The 17174-nt window shown below is 39.7% G+C and overlaps 1 protein-coding gene across 10 annotated transcripts in view; it reads right to left on the bottom strand.

The window, feature by feature from the left end:
* ELF2 (E74 like ETS transcription factor 2) overlaps positions 1 to 17117 on the bottom strand; it is a 119602-nt gene extending 102485 nt beyond the window's left edge. For 5 of the 10 annotated variants that reach the window (XM_036998551.2, XM_036998553.2, XM_036998554.2 and 2 more), the window contains exon 1: positions 16853 to 16990. The gene's annotated coding sequence lies outside the window, so the exon portion shown is untranslated. Of the gene's footprint in view, positions 1 to 16852 lie in introns of all 10 variants that reach the window. The other 5 variants (XM_036998558.2, XM_073237038.1, XM_073237037.1 and 2 more) reach the window with 4 other exon arrangements.
* Between the last annotated feature and the right edge of the window lie 57 nt (positions 17118 to 17174).

Below are 17174 nucleotides of genomic sequence, written 5' to 3'. Positions count from 1 at the left end.
TAATGAGAGTACCAGAAGGAAAGGAGAGGGTGAAAGGAAAAAACAAATCTGAAGAAATTACAGTTAAAACTTACCAAATTGTTCAAATACACTAATTTGTAGATTTAAGTTTAATGAATACAAAGCAGATAAATAGACATATCCATACCTAGACACATCATAGCAAAATTTCTGAAAGCCAAAGACAGAAAATCTTGAAAGACCAAAGAGAAAAACAACTCATCAGGAACAATGGAGGCCAGAAAGACATGACATATTCAAGGTGCTAAAAGAGAAAACATCTTATTTAACAACAAATATTATAAACAGTAAAACTATTTCTCAAAAATAAAGACAAAATCAGATATTAAAAGACAAATCCCATATGATTTCACTTACATGAGGTAACTAGAATAGGAAAATTCAAAGACAGAAAGTAGAAGAGGTGTTGCCAGGGGCTGGGGAAGAGGAAACAGGAAGTCATAGTTGAAGGAGTATAAAAACGTTTTGGAAATAGAGCGTGGTGATGGTTGCACAACATTGTGAACATAATTAGTGCCACTGAATTGTACACCTAAAAATAGCTAAAATGGTAAGTTTTGTGTTACATATATTTTACCAAAATTAAGAACATAATTATAAAAACAGAATGAAATAGCAAAAAAATTTTAAAACTAAAAAATAAAGGCAAAATAAAAACAATCCCAAAAAACAAAGACTGAGATAAGTCATCGATAACAGACTGACCTTACAAGAAATCCTAAAGGGATCCATCAGACTGAAAGGAAATAACCAGCCCATAATACACAAAAAGAAATAAAGAGCATTATAAAAGGTCAAAAAAACATTTTTTCTTCTCTTGTATTTTAAAAGACATAAAATTGGATAAAAAATTATAGAACTGTATTGTTAGGCTTCTAACACATAAAAAATTTAATATATATGACAATATTAACAAACAGAAGAGGGTAAGAAATGGAGCAAGGTTTCTATATTACACCATAATTAAACTAGTCAATCTTAAGTACTGACAAATACACAGTTGTAATCCCTAGAGCAACCTAATAAAATAACAAAAAATCTAGTAAAAAAAATTAACAAAGAGATGGAGAGGGCAGGAGCCAAGATAGTGGTATGAGTAGGGCAGTGAAATTCTCCTCCCAAAAGTATATATATTTTTGAAAATACAACAAATACAACTATTCCTAAAAGACAGACAGAAGATACAGTACAACAGCCATTCTACATCTACAACTGCGAGAACCCAGCACCTCACAAAGGGAGTAATATACAAGACACAACCCCATGGGACCTGAGTGCGCACCCAACCCCAGCTCCCCAACAGTTGGAGAGGAGTCGGAGCAGGAAAGGAGTGGGAGCCCAGGACTGCTAAATACACCACCATAGTCATCCGCACTGGGAGTGAAGACACACAGTGCATGGTGTGTTGGATACTAGGGAAATGAACAGTAAAACCTGCAAGCGGGTTCCCACAGCTGGCGGCCCTTGGACAAAAGAAAATAGAGTGCTTTTTGAAAGTCTTAAAGGAACAGGAGCTTCACAGTTGAACAGAAGCATCCCGGCACACTCACCCCAGCAGCTGGGAATCCCAGGAAACTCCAGGCACCCTAACCCCCTGGGCAACAGCGTAACTCTGAGGTCCCTCACAGCAATAAACAGCCTCCCACCCATTCCCACTCAAGCGCAGCCCCGCCATAGCGGAACATCAGCCTCAGACCGGCCACGCCCACAGCAGCCGTGAAGAGCATCCTCCGCAGCTGCCTGGGCCAGACTTAGACACCCCTTCGGGGATAAGCTGCCCCAGCACAAGCCGGTAGGGATCACTGTTCTCGCAGGAAAGGAAGACAATGAGCAAGCAGGAAGGGACTTTGTTCTCCCAGCTAACACACGCGCCAACTGCCCATAACTAACGCTATTGCCACGAAAAGGCAGAAGAATTTGATACAAACCAAAATCACACAGACATCCCCTGAGAGGGAACCTGGGGAGATAGATTTAACCAATCTTCCTGAAAAAGAATTCAAAATAAAGGTTATAACCATGCTGATGGACCTGCAGAGAAAAATACAAGAGGTAATGGATAAAGTTGGGAGGGAGAATACAGAATAAAACAATCTCAGGAAAGATTTAAAAGCAGAATGGAAGAGGTGCAAGAGGCCTTTAATGGAACAGAAATCAGAAAACAGGAATGCAGAGAAGCTGATGCAGAGAGAGGTAAAAGGATCTCCAGGAATGAAAGAATAGTAAGAGAACTGTGAGATCAATCCAAATGGAACAATGTTCCCATTATAGGGGTACTAGAAGAAGAAGAGAACGAAAAAGGGATAGAAAGTGTATTTGAAGAAATAATTGCGGAAAACTTCCCCACACTGGGAGAGGAAATACTCAGACTATGGAAGCACACAGAACTCCCAACAGAAGGGACCCAAGGAGGACAACACCAAGACACATAATAATTAAAATGGCAAAGATCAAGGACAAGGACAGAGTACTAAAGGCAGCCAGAGAGAGAAAAAAGATCACCTACAAAGGAACACCCATCAGGCTATCATCAGACTTCTCAACAGAAACCTCACAGGCCAGAAGGAAATGGCATGATATATTTAATGCAATGAAACAGAAAGGCTTTGAACCAAAAATACTGAATCCAGCACAATTATCATTTAAATGTGAAGGAGGGGTTAAACAATTCCCAGACAAGCAAAAGGTAAGGGGATTTGTCTCCCACAAACCACATCTACAGGATATGTAAACGGGACTGCTCTAGATGGAAGCACCCCTAAGGTAAAATAGATGTTACCAGAGAAAATAAAATCACACCAAAGAAAGCAGACCAACCAAATACTAACTAAAGGCAAAACATAAAATCAACTACCCACAAAATCAGTCAAAGGAAACATAAAAGAGCACAAAATAAAACACCTAACATATAAAGACTGGAGGAGGAGGAAGAAGAAGGGAGAGAAATAAAGAATCATCAGACTGTATTTATGATAGCTCAATAAGCGAGTTAAGTTAGACGGTAAGATAGTAAAGAAGGTACCCTTGAACCTTTGGTAACCACAAATCTAAAGCCTGCAATGGCAATAAGTACATACCTATGGATAATCACCCTAAATGTAAATGGACTGAATGCACCAATCAAAAGACACAGAGTAATAGAATGGGTAAAAAAGCAAGACCCATCTATATGCTGCTTACAAGAAACTCACCTCAAACCCAAAGACATGCACAGACTAAAAGTCAAGGGATGGAAAAAGATATTTCATGCAAACAACAGGGAGAAAAAAGCAGGTGTTGCAGTACTAGTATCAGACAAAATAGATTTCAAAACAAAGAAAGTAACAAGAGAAAAAGAAGGACATTACATAATGATAAACGGGGCAGCCCAACAAGAGGACATAACCATTCTAAATATATATGCACCCAACACAGGAGCACCAGCATATGTGAAACAAATACTAACAGAACTAAAGGGGGAAATAGACTGCAATGCATTCATTTTAGGAGACATCAACACACCACTCACTCCAAAGGACAGATCCACCAGACAGAAAATAAGTAAGGACACAAAGGCACTGAACAACACGCTTAAACAGATGTAACAGACATCTATACAACTCTACACCCAAAAGTAGCAGTATAGAGGGTGGAGCCAGGATGGCGGTGTGAGTAGAGCAGTGGAAATCTGCTCCCAAAACCACATATATCTACGAAAATATAACAAAGACAACTCTTCCTAGAATAAAGACCAGAGGACACAGGACAACATCCAGAACACATTAACACCTGCGAGAACCCAGCACCTTGCAAAGGGGGTAAGATACAAACCCCGGCCTGGCGGGTCCTGAGCGCCCCTCCCCCCAGCACCGGGCGGGAGGAGAGAGGTCTGAGTGGGAGAGAGAAGGAACCCAGGACTGCTAAACACCCAGGCCCAGACATCCAGACCAGAGCGCAGACACAGTGCATGCACAGGGCCCTGGATACTAGGCAAACAGGGCAGCAAGAACAGTGAGCGGGTACCAGAGGCCGGCGCCGGAGAACAAAAGAAAAGCGAGTGGGCACCTTTTCTTTATCTTTTTTTGTTGTTGTTGTCCTTCTTTTGTTGTGGTGAGTGCTTTCTGGAAGTCTTAAAGGAACAGGGACCACAATACTAGGGAAACAGGGCAGCAAGACCAGGGAGCAGGTATCAGAAACCAGCGCCGGAGAACAAAAGAAACACGAGCGGCCACCTTTCTTTCTGTCTTTTTTGTTGTTGTTGTTCTTGTTGTTGTTTTGTTTCGGCGAGCGCTTTTTGGAAGTCTTCAAGGGATAGGGACCCCAATACTAGGGAAACAGGGCAGCAAGTCCGGTGAGCGGATGACCAAGGCTGGCGCCACAGAATAAAGAAAAACGAGCGGCCATTTTATTTTTTTTTTTTTTTGTGGTGGTTGTTTTGTTTGGCGGGTGCTTCTTGGAAGTTTTAAAGGGGCAAGGCGGGACACTTAGTCCAGAGGTAGGGAATCCGGTGATCTCTGGGCACTCAAATCCCCTGGGCTGCAGGGAGCACGGAGGCCCCTTACAGAGATAAATAGCCTCCCAGCTGCTCACCATCCAACACAACTCCACCACTTTGGAGCAGCAGCCTGAGGCAGGCCATACCCACAGCAACAGCACAGATAAACTCCATACCAGCCAGGCAGGAAGCACAAGCCCTGTCTGCGCGCAGCTACCCAGCACAAGCCACTAGAGGTCGCTATTCTCCCAGGAGAGGGAGGCCACAGACCAACAAGACAGGAAGTTCTTCCAGCTGTCACTAGTCCCAACTCTGCAAACTATTCCTATCACCATGAAAAGACAAAATTACAGGCAAACCAAGATCACAGAGACACCAGAGAAGGAGACAGACCTAACCAGTGTTCCTGACAAAGAATTCAAAATAAAAATCTTAAACATACTGACAGAGAAGCAGAGAAATACGCAAGAGCAATGGGATGAACTCCGGAGGGAGATCACAGATGCAAGAAAGGAGATCACAGAAATTAAACAAACTCTGGAATGATTTATAAGCAGAATGGATAAGACGCAAGATGCCATTGATGGAATTGAAACCAAAGAACAGGAACGTATAGAAGCTGACATAGAGAGAGATAAAAGGATCTCCAGGAATGAAACAATATTAAGAGAACCGTGTGACCAATTCAAAAGGAACAATATCCGTATTATAGGGGTACCAGATGAAGAAGAGAGAGGAAAAGGGACAGAAAGTATCTTGGAAGAAATAATTGCTGAAAACTTCCCCAAGTTTTGGGGGAGGAAATAATCGAACAGAACACAGAAATACACAGAACCCCCAACAGAAAGGATACAAGGAGGACAACACCAAGACACATAATAATTAAAATGGCAAAGATCAAGAACAAGGAGAGAGTTTTAAAGGCAGCTAGAGAGAAAAGGTCACCTATAAAGGAAAACTCATCAGGCTAACTTCAGACTTCTAGACAGAAACCCTACAGGTCAGAAGAGAATGGCATGATATATTTAATGCAATGAAACAGAAGGGCCTTGAACTAAGGATACTGTATCCAGCACGACTATCATTTAAATATGATGACAGGATTAAACAATTCCCAGACAAGCAAAAGCTGAGGGAATTTGCTTCCCACAAACCACTTCTACAGGGCATCATACAGGGACTGCTCTAGATGGGAGCACTCCTAAAAAGAGCACAGAACAAAACACACAACATATGAAGAATGGAGGAGGAGGAATAAGAAGGGAGAGAAGAAAAGAATCTCCAGACAGTGTATATAACAGCTCAATAAGCGAGCTAAGTTAGGCAGTAAGATACTAAACAGGCTAACCTTGAACCTTTGGTAACCACGAAGTTAAAGGCTGCAATTGCAATAAGTACATATCTTTCAATAGTCACCCTAAATGTAAATGGACTAAATGCACCAATCAAAAGAAACAGAGTCACTGAATGGATAAAAAAACAATACCCATCTATATGCTGCTTACAAGAAACTCACCTCAAACCCAAAGACATGTACAGACTAAAAGTCAAGGGATGGAAAAACATATTTCAGGCAAACAACAGCGAGAAGAAAGCAGGTGTTGGAGTGCAAATATCAGACAAAATAGGCTTCAAAACAAAGAAAGTAACAAGAGATAAAGAAGGACACTACATAATGATAAAGGGCTCAGTCCAACAAGAGGATATAACCACTCTAAATATATATGCATGCAACACAGGAGCACCAGCATATGTGAAACAAATACTAACAGAACTAAAGGGGGAAATAGACTGCAATGCATTCATTTTAGGAGACTTCAACACGCCACTCACCCCAAAGGATAGATCCACTGGGCAGTAAATAAGTAAGAACACAGAAGCACTCAACGACACAGTAGAGCAGATGGACCTAATAGACATCTATAGAACTCTACATCCAAAAGCAACAGGATATACATTCTTCTCAAGTGCACGTGGAACATTCCAAAGAATACACCACATACTAGCCCACAAAAAGAGCCTCAGCATAATCCAAAATATTGAAATTCTACCAACCAATTTTTCAGACCACAAAGGTATAAAAGTAGAAATTAATTCTACAAAGAAAACAAAAAGGCTCACAAACACATGGAGGTTAACAACATGCTCCTAAATAATCAATGGATCAAGGAACAAATTAAAATAGAGGTCAAGGAATATATAGAAACAAATGACAACAACAACACAAAGCCCCAACTTCTGAGGGACGCAGCAAAAGCAGTCTTAAGAGGAAAGTATATAGCAATCCAGGCACACTTGAAGAAGGAAGAACAATCCCAAATGAATAGTCTGCCATCACAATTATCGAAACTGGAAAAAGAAGAACAAATGAGGCCTAAACTCAGCAGAAGGAGGGACATAATAAAGATCAGAGAAGAAATAAACAAAATTGAGAAGAATAAAACAATAGCAAAAATCAACGAAACCAAGAGCTGGTTCTTTGAGAAAATACACAAAATAGATAAGCCTCTAGCCTAACATATTAAGAGAAAAAGAGAAGCAACACAAATCAACAGCATCAGAAATAAGAACAGTATAATCACGACAGACTCCACAGAAATACAAAGAATTATTAAAGACTACTATGAAAACCTATATGCCAACAAGCTGGAAAACCTAGAAGAAATGGACAACATCCTAGAAAAATACAACCTTTCAAGACAGACCAAGGAAGACACAGAAAATCTGAACAGACTAATTACCAGTAAAGAAATCGAATCAGCAATCAAAAAGCTACCGAAGAGCAAATCCCCTGGGCCAGATGGATTTACTGCAGAGTTTTATCAGACATAAATACAGAGAAGACATAATACACATTCTCCTTAAAGCTTTCAAAAAACAGAAGAGGAGGGAATACTCCTAAACTCACTTTATGAAGCCAGCATCACCCTAATACCAAAACCAGGCAAAGATCCCACCAAAAAAGAAAATTACAGACCAATATCCCTGATGAACATAGATGCAAAAATACTCAAAAAATATTAGCAAACAGAATTCAAAAATACATCAAGAGGATCATACACCATGAGCAAGTGGGATTCAACCCAGGGATACAAGAATGGTACAACATTTGAAAATCCGTCAACATTATCCACCACATCAACAAAAAGAAAGACAAAAACCACAAGATCATCTCCATAGATGATGAAAAAGCATTTGACAAAATTCAACATCCATTCATGATAAAAACTCAGCAAAATGGGAATAGAGGGCAAGTACCTCAATATAATAAAGGCCATATATGATAAACCCACAGCCAACACTATATTGAACAGCGAGAAGCTGAAAGCTTTTCCTCTGAGATCAGGAACTAGACAGGGATGCCCACTCTCCCCACTGCTATTTAACATAGTACTGGAGATCCTAGCCACGGCAATCAAACAAAACAAAGAAATACAAGGAATCCAGAATGGTAAAGAAGAAGTTAAACTGTCACTATTTGCAGATGACATGATATTGTACATAAAAAGCCCTAAAGAATCCACTCCAAAACTACTAGAAATGATATCGGAATACAGCAAAGTTCCAGGAATCAAAATTAACACACAGGAATCTGTAGCTTTCCTATACACTAACAATGAACCAATAGAAAGAGAAATCAGGAAAACAATTCCATTCACAATTGCATCCAAAAGAATAAACTACCTAGGAATAAACCTAACCAAGGAAGTGAAAGACCTATACCCTGAAAACTACAAGACACTCTTAACAGAAATTAAAGAGGACACTAACAAATGGAAACTCATCCCATGCTCATGGCTAGGAAGAATTAATATCCTCAAAATGGCCATCCTGCCCAAAGCAGTCTACAGAGTCAATGCAATCCCTATCACACTACCAACAGCATTCTTCAATGAACTGGAACAAATAGTTAAAAAATTCATATGTAACCACCAGACCCCAAATAGCCAAAGCCATCCTGAGAAGGAAGAATAAAGTGGGGGGGATCTCACTCCCCAACTTCAAGCTCTATAACAAAGCCACAGTAATCAGGACAATTTGGTACTGGCACAAGAACAGAGCCACAGACCAGTGGAACAGAATAGACTCCAGATATTAACCCAAACATATATGGTCAACTAATGTACGATAAAGGAGCCATGGACATACAATGGGGAAACAACAGCCTCTTCAACAGTTGGTGTTGGCAAAACTGGACAGCTACATGTAAGAGAATGAAACTGGATCATTATCTAACTCCATACACAAAAGTAAATTCAAAATGGATCAAAGACCTGAATGTAAGTCATGAAACCATAAAACTCTTAGAAAAAAACATAGGCAAAAATCTCTTGGACATAAAACATGAGCAACTTCTTCACGAACATATCTCCCGGGCAAGGAAAACAAAAGCAAAAATGAACAAGTGGGACTATATCCAGCTGAATATCTTCTCTACAGCAAAGGACACCATCAACAGAACAAAAAGGCATCCTACAGTATGGGAGAATATATTCATAAATGACAGATATGATAAAGGGTTGACATCCAAAATATATAAAGAGCTCACACACCTCAACAAACAAAAAGCAAATAATCCCATTAAAAAATGCGCAGAGGAGCTGAACAGACACTTCTCCAAAGAAGAAATTCAGATGGCCAACAGACACATGAAAAGATGCTCCACATCACTAGTCATCAGAGAAATGCAAATTAAAACCACAATGAGATATCACCTCACACCAGTAAGGATCGCCACCATCCAAAATACAAACAACAACAAATGTTGGCGAGGTTGTGGAGAAGGGGGAACCCTCCTACACTGCTGGTGGGAATGTAAATTAGTTCAACCATTGTGGAAAGCAGTATGGAGGTTCCTCAAAAAGCTCAAAATAGAAATACCATTTGACCCAGGAATTCCACTTGTAGGAATTTACCCTAAGAATACAGCAGCCCAGTTTGAAAAAGACAGATGCACCGCTATGTTTACTGCAGCACTATTTACAATAGCCAAGAAATGGAAGCAACCTAAGTGTCCATCAGTAGATGAATGGATAAAGAAGATGTGGTACATATACACAATGGAATATTACTCAGCTATAAGAAAAAAACAGATTCTACCATTTGCAACAACATGGATGGAACTAGAGGGTATTATGCTCAGTGACATAAGCCAGGCAGAGAAAGACAAGTACCAAATGATTTCACTCATATGTGGAGTATAAGAACAGCAGTAGAAGCACAGAACCCAAGAATGAACTAACAGTTCCCAAAGGGAAAGGGACTGGGGAGGACGGGTGGGAAGGGTGGTATAAGGGCGAGAATAAAGATAGGGGGCATTACAATTAACATGTATAGTGCGGGGGAGGGCACGGGGAGGGCTGCGCAACACAGAGAAGACAAGTAGTGATTTTACAGCATCTTACTATGTTGATGGACAGTGACTGTGAATGGGTATGTGGGGGCGACTTGGTGAAGGGGGGAACCTAGTAAACATAATGTCCTTCATGTAATTGTAATTGTAAGTGTAGATTAATGATACCAAAATAAAATTAATTTAAAAAAAGAACAAAGAAAAAACTGAAGTAACAAAACAGCAGCAGAAGTCACAGAACCAAAGAATGGACTAGCAGTTACCAAAGGGAAAGGGACTGGGAAGGATGGGTGGGAAGGAAGGGATAAGGGGGGGGTAAAGAAAGAGGGCCTTACAATTAGCATGTATAATGTGGGGGGAGGCACCGGGAGGGCTGTGCAACACAGAGAAGACAAGTAGTGATTCTACCGCCGCATCTTACTACGCTGATAAACAGTGATTGTAATAGGGGTTGTGGGGGGGACTTGGTGAAGGGTGGAGCCTAGTAAACATAATGTTCCTCAAAAAAAAAAATTAACTAAGTACATATACACAATGGAATATTATTCAGCCACAAAAAAAAATCCAACCATTTGCAACAACATGGGTGGACCAAAAGGGTATTATGCTAAGTGAGTAAGTCAGGCAGAAAAAGACAAATACCACGTGATTTCACTTATTTGTAGAATCTCACAACCAAATGAACAAAAGAGCAGTAGACTCACAGATACTGAGAAGTGACTGGTGGTTACCATGGGAGAGGGGTTGGGGTGGGTTGTTGGGAGGGTAAGGGAGATAAAAGGGCACAAAAATTCTCAGTCATAATATAAGTTGGTCACAGGGACAGTATAGTTCAGCATGGAGAATATAGCCAGTTATTCTGTAATACCCTCCTGTGTTAACAGATAGTAACTGCACTTGTGGTGGTGAGGATTTAATAATATGGGGTAACTACTGAAGCACTGTGTTGTATACATGACACCAATATAAGATTGTATATCGATGATACTTCAATTAAAAAAAACTAACAAAGGAATTCAAGTCATGCTCTGGAAAATATTAACTCCAGAAGAGGCAGTAGAGAACAAAGAAAGAAATGAGACATGGAAAATAACAAGCAAAATTGCAGATGTAAATCTGACTACCAAAGGTTACATTAAGCATAACCAGATTAAACCCTCCAATCAAAAGAAGAAATGGTCAGACTATTTATTTAAAAGCATTTTAACTGTAAGTGTGAATGTCTATAGAACACACTTTAGGTTCAAAAAACAAATAAGTTGAAAAAGAATAGGTGGAAAGTAAAATGATGCAATGCAAACAGCATAGAGAGCTTAGAGCAAAAACAGTAATACAAGACAAAATGCTACTAGAGATAAAGTAGGATCTTTCATGATAAAAAGGTCAATTTATCAGTAACATAAAACAATTATGTATGTATAACAAAACCTAACACCATTTTTCCAAAAATATGAAGTGAAAATTAAAAGAACTGAAAAGAAAAATAAACACTTTAATAATAATTTAATATCTCACTCTCAATATTGATAGAATGGATAGACAGAAAATTAGCACAGACACAGAAAGCTTGAAACTATCAACCAACTCGACCTGCATCTTCATAACATTCCACCCAATAACAGCAGAATATGTGTTCTTTTCTAGCACACATGGAACATTCTTCAGAACAGATTACATACTAAGTCATAAAAATGTCTCAATAAATTTAAAAAGAGAGAAATACAAAGTATGTTCTCCTACTACAGGGTAATTAAATTAGAATTCAAAAACAAGGAAATTTGGGGGATCCCCAAATAATTGAAAGTTCAACAATACATTTGTAAGTACCCCATGGGTCAAAGACGAAATCACAAAGGAAATTAGAAAATACTAGAACATACAGTTCAAAATACTTAGAACTATTTAATTTTCATTTAAAAATGAAAAATTTTCAAAATAGAACATATTAAAACATGGGATGCAATTAAAGCACAGAGTTTGAAAGGAAATTTAAACTTTCAATGCCTGTATCAGAAAAGAAGAATGATCTCAAATCAATAATCTAAGCTGCTTCATAAGAAACTAGGAAAAGGCAAATAAACCCAAAGCAAGCAAAAGGAAGAAAATTAAAAAGATTAAAATGAAATTAATCAAGCAAAAACTGAAAGAAAATCAATTAAATCAAAGCTATTTCTTTGAAAAGAAAAACAAAATTCACAAACCTTTAGCTAGAATGACCAAGTAAAGAAGAAGACACATGCTATCAAAATTAAATGAGAAAGACATTACCTACTAGCAAAATTAAAAGCATTATGTAGGAATATTATGAACTACATGCCAAAATTAGTAAATGGCTTTGATGAAACAAATACACCCATAGAAACACAATTACTGAAACTAACTAAAAAATTAGCAGAAAATCTGAATAGACTTATAACAAGTATAGAAACTGAATTTGTAGCTTAAAAGAGAAAAATCCAGGCCTAGATGCTTTCACTGGTAAATTTTATCAAATTATTCAAGGAGGTAATAATACCAATCCTTCAGAAACTCGTAAGAAAACAGAAGAGGTAACAAATCATTCTATGAGGCTAGTATTACTATGCTTCAAAATCCAAAGACAACACAAGAAAAGAAAATTCAGTCTATCTCTCATAAACATCAACACAAAAATGTTCAACCAAACATTAAAAACCAAATCTGGCAACATATAATAACAATTATATACCAATGACCAAGTGGGATTTATCCCAGGAATATAAGGTTGGTTTAATATGTGAAAATCAATTAATGTAATAAGCAATAGTAATGTAATAAAGGACAGAAACCACATGATCATCTGAGACTGTAAGGTGACCAACCATACCGGTTTGACCATGACTGACAGGTTTACCAATATGCAGGACTTCCAGTGCTAAAACCAGGGCAGTATTGGGGAAACTGTGGCAGTTGGTCACTTGTTAGCATGACAAATACAGAAAAAGCACTTGACAAAATCCAATACCCATTCACAATAAAAACTCTGAGAAAATGAGGATTAAAATGGAAACCCACTAAATACAGAGATCTGTTATACAACATTGCTCCTACAGGTAACAACAGTGTACTGTACAGTTAAAATATTATGAAAGTAGATCTCAGATAAAGTGTTCTTATTACAATAAAATAAAAAAACAAGATTTGTACACTAAAAATTACAAATCACTGAGAAAAATTAAAAATTAATAAATGAAAATATATTTTCATGGTCATGTATTAGAAAACTCAACATTTTAAGATGGATGGCAATTCTCCCTAAACTGATACAGATCCAATGCACTCCCCACCAAAATTCACAGACTTTTTGCAGACATTGATAAGCTGATCCTAAAATTTTTATATAGGACCAAGAATAGCCACAACTTTTAAAAGCAAGAGCAAAACTGGAGGGCTTACACACCTGGTTTCATAAGTTACCATAAAGCACATTAATCAAGATAAGGTAGTACTGGTATAGGGTTAGACATACAGATAATGGAACAGAACTGAGTCCGGCAATAAATCTTGACATTTACAATCTATGGAGAAAGAATAATCTTCTTGACAAATGATGCTAAGACAATTCATATGCAACAGATGAAGTTAGACCCTTATTTCATACCATACATAGATGTTAACTCAAAATAGATAATAAATCTAAATGTAAGAGTGAAAATTATGACATCTAGAACAAAACAAAGTAGAAAATCCTTGAGACCTTGGATTAAATAGAGTGTTCTTATAACAAATGCATGACCTTAACTGAAAATATTGGGAAATTAAACTCCATCAAAATTAAAACTTGTGAGTTTCAGAAAACGACAGCTAAAAAATGAAAAAACAAGCCACAGACTGGGAGAAAATATCTGCAAATTAAGTATGTAATAAGAGACTTGCAACCAGAATAAAGAACTGTCACTACTCAGTAATAAAACAAAAAAGGGCAAAAGATTTTAATAACTATTTAAGCAAAAGGATATATGAATGGCTAATAATATGAAACAATACTCAACATTTTGAATCTTTAGAAAAATGTAAATTAAAACCATCACGAGTTAGCTACTTCATACCCACTAGAATGGCTTTAATAAAAAAGACAGGCAGTAACAAGTGTTGGCAAAGATGAAGAAACTAGAACTCTCCTACACTGCTGTGCTGGGAATGTAAAATGCAATGACCACTTTAGAAAAGTGTGGCAGCTTCTTAAAAAGTTAAACAGATGACCCAGCAATTCTATTCCTCGGTATATATCTACCCAAGAGAATGGAACCCTATGTCCACATAAAGACTTGTACTCAAATGTTCAAGCTCCATTATTCACAACAGTCAAAAATTGAGAACAATCCAAATGCCCATCAACTGGATATAACACCATTCAGCAACAAAAAGGAACAAAATACATACTGATACATGCTACAAGAGGGATGAAACCTAAAAACATTAAGGTAAATGGAAGAAGCCAGATGCATATGTATTGTATGATTCCACTTGTGAAATATTCAGAAGAGGCAAATCTATAGAGACAAAACATGAATCAGTTGTTGCCTGGGGCTGAGGTTAAGAATAAGGGTTTAACTGCAAAAAGACTAGAGTGAATTTTTGGAGGTGAAAGAAATGTCCTAAAACTGGTTTGTGGTGATGGTTTAACAATTCTATATATTTACTAAAAATCATTGAATAGATTAATTTTGGTATCAAATAATTCAAAAAGTTAACTTTGAAAAAGAAATGAGAACACATTCACAAAAAAACTTGTAGACAGATGTTTACAGCAGTATTATTCATAATAGTTAAAAGGTGGAAACTCAAATATCCATCAACTGAATAATGAATGAAAAACAAGTGGTATACCCATACAAGAGAATAGTACTCTGCAATAAAAATAAATGATGATGGACAACATGAACTTTGAAAACATTATGCTAAGTGAAAGAAAACAGTTCTGAAAGACCACATAATGATTCCATTTATATAAAATATGTACAGAATAGGCAAAAAACAGAAACAGAAAGTAGATCAGTGGTTGCCTGGGGCTAGGGGTTTTGAAGGGAAAAGGAGGGTGACCCTCTAATGGGTATGGGGTTCCTGTCTGGGGTGAGGAAAATGTTTCAAAATTGATTATGGTGATATTTGCACAACTCTTGTGAGTATATTAAAAACCACTGAACTTACACTTTAAATTGGCGAACTGAATGCAAGTGAATTATATCTTAATAAACTGTTACCAAAAAACAAACAAAAAACCCTTAGTATACAATCTGAGCAGGTAAAAGCCATTTACACAGGTAGGCCCTACCATAGTTATTAATCTATTTAGTTAAAATAGAAAAATCTCAGTTACAAATTCTTCTCAACAGTACTCTGTTTTATAAGAGAGCATATCTGTCTGAAATGAGAAGCAATGATTAATCAAATTAGTCAAGTCACTAAGCTTAAAAAATCGGCTGACATTAATATTCAAATTTTCAAATGCCCAATATGTTTTCTACCTCAAATGTTAACTAAGCAGTATCTCAGTCTTCAAATGAACACACTATATTAACTGTATTGTACTATATATAAACTGTAATTATTCCTAAATTCCTTTAAACGTAATTCAGTAATTTCAACACTTACATAAAGTCATTCTACCTTTCGAAGTAACAAACATCCAATCCTATTTTAGTAAAGGGTACATTCTTCTGGCACTATTCTGGGATTATTGTACTAGAGAAAATGCAATAATTTACCTCTTGATAGACACTCTCAGATAAAAAGAAAAGCAAATTTGATTACCAAACACAAGTTAACTGTTCTATCATCGTCGGATTAAAATTTAAACCACACAGCTGAAGTAAATGTTTATGAACACAAGGAGAAAAAATTATTTAGTTTTACAACGAAGTGTCCCCCTCTTAATCATTTAATGAAGCACTGAGAACTTAAATGCTATTCTGCAGCGAACCTAGCCCCTAGTAAAAAAGTACCCAGGATGCTGGCAGATGGAGCATTAGAAACTACAATCTGAATCACTCTAGACGTTAGAAATATTTTCTCCGCCCTTTATTGACAAGGAATAAAAATGCCCAACTGGAACAAGCGAGGGGGCTCGGCTGCCCTGCTCTCGAAGCGGTTCTGGTAGCTAATACCCGTCTTACCAGAGCCCTCACTGTCCTCCCGCGCCCCCAAAACATCCAATAGCACGGCAAGGAGGGCCAGCTTAGCCAAGAGAGGATTCAGAAGGCGGTCACTGGACGAGCGTGTTATAGAGCCTGTTTTTGTTTTCTTGAAGAAACAGATTCCTATCAGAGCCAAGCCGCGCTACCCCCAGGAGACTAGGTGGAAGTGGCAGCAGGGGGCCGAAGAGCGAGAATAAAAGAATGACCGAGTACAACCTGCCGTGCAAGCTAAGCAAAGGAGGGAAGGAAAGGTAAGAGGTGGAGATAAAGCCGGACGGGGTAGGAAACTGGTCTCCAGCCCTCCACGACACCTCGAGCGGTCGGAGCCTACCAGGTCCCGCCCCGAGCTCGCCGGCCAGCCCGGGCGCCGGCCGCAGCCTCCCGCCCTTCCAGACCCTCCCAGGACGCGCTTCCTCCGGAGCTGAACCCCCGCCCTGGCCTCCCCGCGGGATAAGGCGGGTCAGTTCAGTCCGCTTCTCTACAGAGGTGACCCGCGCCGAGATGTAAACACAGCAAGACCAGCTGCGCTCAGCCCATCCCCCCCGACGGGGTCCGTAACCTCTTCCCACAGCCCTGCCCCGCGCCCTGCGCTCCCCGCGGGCAAACGCGCAGCGCGCCGTCGCCTTTCTCCAAGTCCCGCTTCCCGACGTTGTCGGAGGCGCTCAACCCCGTTCCCCGGCTCCTGGCCGTTGTCACCGCCACAGCCTCCGGAAAACCCTCCGCACACCCCGGAGGAAACAACACAGGCACGAGGCGGGGGTGCGGAGGCGGCGGCACTCGGGACGGCAAGGCTTTTTCTCCGCGCCCTCCGCGCTCCCTCCCACCAGCCGCGGCTGCCCGCGCTCTTACCTGCTCTCCGCGGAGCCTGAGACCACAGCGTCGCGTACCCTCCTGGCAGGGCCGCGGACTAGCAGCCGCCGCCGCCGCGGCAGTTGGCCAGGCGTCCCAAGGGAGCCGGGGCCTCCCCAGCAGCTCGAGCCGCTCCACTGGGAAAAGGGGAAACAAAACAGCAGCCCCGCGCAGCGCCCCCCGCTCGCGCCGCCCCACCGACCCCCAACCGCCGAAGCGACGGCAGCGACACAGAGCCCGGCGCGGGGAGCAATGGTGGCCCCCGCCCTCGGCCCGCTCTCTGGCCCCTCCCCCCACCCCCCGGCTCGGCTCCTCCCCCTCG

The sequence above is a fragment of the Manis javanica genome, chromosome 5 (assembly GCF_040802235.1).
Source record: "Manis javanica isolate MJ-LG chromosome 5, MJ_LKY, whole genome shotgun sequence".
Classification (NCBI taxonomy): Eukaryota; Metazoa; Chordata; class Mammalia; order Pholidota; family Manidae; genus Manis; species Manis javanica.
This window is presented reverse-complemented; position numbering and strand designations above follow the sequence as displayed.